Genomic DNA, 2,733 nt, shown 5'->3' with positions numbered 1-2,733 from the left:
TTTTTTTTTTTTTTTGAGACAGAGTCTTGCTCTGTTGCCCAGGCTGGAGTGCAATGGCACAGTCTTGGCTCACTACCACCTCCACTTCCCGGGTTCAAGTGTTTCTCCTGCCTCAGCCTCCTGAGTAGCTGGGATTACAGGCACCCACCACCACACCTGGCTGATTTTGTATTTTAGTAGAGACGGGGTTTCACCATGTTGGCCAGGCTGGTCTTGAACTCCTGACCTCGGGTGATCCATCTGCCTCGGCCTCCCAAAGTGCTGGGATTATGGGCCTGAGCCACCGCGCCCAGCCCTATTTTTAAATTGAACAAAAAATCAACCAATTACAGAGAGAAAAGCAGAAGTAGGTTTTTGCCTCTTTCTGAGGCCCTTACTCCCTGCCTTTACTCTTTTTCAGTGCCTAGGGAAGTCTCCCGTGACTGGGCAGTCTAAATATGCCCTTTGTCTGTATGCAAAAGGGTGCCTGCCCTTTGGACCCCTTCACTGTGACTGGAGGCTATCAGTACTGATTGGGGACTTCTAACCCTCCACCTGCATGGGTTGCCTGTGCTGGCTGACACACTTACGTGTACAAAATCTTATCATTAAATCAACACAGTCAGTCTCCTCAAGGGATTGCCTTTTTCCTGGTAGAGCACTTCCTAGCCATTCTTGCTTTGTTAGTGAGAAGCGTAATATTTTTAATTCACTCTGATGAAGTGCTAGAGTTTTGTATTGACTATAAGGAGATGTGTATGGCCAAAAGTTGCACTTCCAAGCAAAGTCTACATTTAGCTCAAGTATAGGTTTAGGTCTACTTTAGGGATCATGAATTTGGCCAGAAAATGTAACTTCTTTGGTCTTCAGTGTTTCTCTTTCTCTCCTTCTCTCCCCACCTTCTTCTTCTTCTTCTTCTTTTTTTTTTTTTTTTTTTTTTGAGACAGTCTTTCTCTGTCACCCAGGCTGGAGTGCAGTGGTGTGATATCGATTCACGGCAAGCTCCGCCTCCCAGGTTCAAGCAATTCTCTGCCTCAGCTTCCTGAGTAGCTGGGTTTACAGGTGCCCGGCACCATGCCCGGCTAATTTTTGTATTTTTAGTAGAGGCAGGGTTTCACCATCTTGGCCAGGCAGGTCTTGAACTCCTGACCTCATGATCCACAAACCTCGGCCTCCCAAAATGCTGGGGTTACAGGGGTGAGCCACCGTGCCCGGCCCACCTTCTTCTTTCATTGAATTTGAAGGCCTTCAGCTAGAGCATACTCTTCAGTTTACCATGGTCCCACCACTTCCTATCACTGGCCCAGGGAAACATTTTCATACTCAGCAATTACTACTTTTCCCAGTGACCAGCTACCCTGAATCTACCTTGGCTCACAGACCCAGGCTGACTCTGGTGACTCACAAAGGCAAGCTCTGTGATGAGTCAGAGGGGGCCTGGGTTCCTGGGCCTCTATGCCATTGCCAGTTTTCTGACTCTGTTATAAAGAGACTCAACCCTGTGGGATAACAGTTGTGGGACAAGGAAGGCAGGTCACATAAGCCTCTCTTTACTTCGGTATGTATTCCCAAACAGCAAGAAGTCTTTAAAACACAATAAAAATTTAAAAAATAAAAAAACTCACAATCACAATACCAGTATCGTACCTTAAACAATTAACTATATATACACACATAAAATTTTTATTTATTTATTTATTTTTTGAGACAGTCTTGCTCTGTTGCCAGGCTGGAGTGAAGCGGTGTGATCTTGGCTCACTGCAACCTCTGTCTCCCAGGTCTCAGACGCCCGACTAGCTGGGATTGCAGGCCCGTGCCACCACACCCAGCTAATTTTCATATTTTTAGTAGACATGAGGTTTCACCATGTTGGCCAGGATGGCCTTGATCTCTTGACCTCATGATCCGCCCCCCTCAGCCTCCTTAAAGTGCTGGGATTACAGGCATGAGCCACCATGCCCGGCCAACAATAACTTTAAATTGTTAAATAATTAACAATAATTCCTTAATATCATAATATCATCAAATATCTATCCAGTGTTCACATTTCCTGGATGTCTCATAAATATTTGTTTCTATAGTTTCTGTGCTTGAATGAAGATTCACATACTGTGCTTGAGTATGTTTAAGTCCCATAATCTATAGGCATTCCTTCTTTTTTCTTGCACTTTATTTGTGAAAGAAACTATCATTTGGCAGGGTGCTGTGGCTCACGCCTGTAATCCCAGTACTTTGGGAGGCTGAGGTGAGCAGATCACTTGAGGACAGGAGTTCAAGATCAGCCTGGCTAACACTGTTCAAGAACCCCCTCTCTACTAAAAATACAAAAATTAGCCAGGTGTGGTGGTGCATGCCTGTAGTTCCAGCTACTCAGGAGGCTGATGCAGGAGAATCGCTTGAACTTGGGAGATGGAGGTTGAGATCGTGCCACTGTGCTCCAGCCTGGGCAAGAGACCAAAACTCTGTCTCTAAAAAAAAAAAAAAGTATCATTTGTCTTATAGAGTTTCTTGTATTCTGAATTTTGATTATCCTTTTGAGTCCCTATAATGTCAATTTATCATGTTTGGGCTCCCTCTCTTTTCCCTTTAGTTATTAAGAAAAAATTTATGGAGAATGGTAGTAAAATCTAGGGACTTAATCAGATTACATGTGATGTTTTTGTGGTAAGAAGATTTTATTGTCAGTTTTGTGTACTTTCTCTTACATGACATGATACACATAATAGCTACTTATCCCTCTTGTAATTTTTTTTT

Source organism: Rhinopithecus bieti, unplaced genomic scaffold, assembly GCF_001698545.2.
Source record: "Rhinopithecus bieti isolate Rb0 unplaced genomic scaffold, ASM169854v2 scaffold_32014, whole genome shotgun sequence".
NCBI classification, from domain to species: Eukaryota; Metazoa; Chordata; class Mammalia; order Primates; family Cercopithecidae; genus Rhinopithecus; species Rhinopithecus bieti.
The sequence above is the reverse complement of the archived record's forward strand: the minus strand, read 5'-3'. Positions refer to the sequence as shown.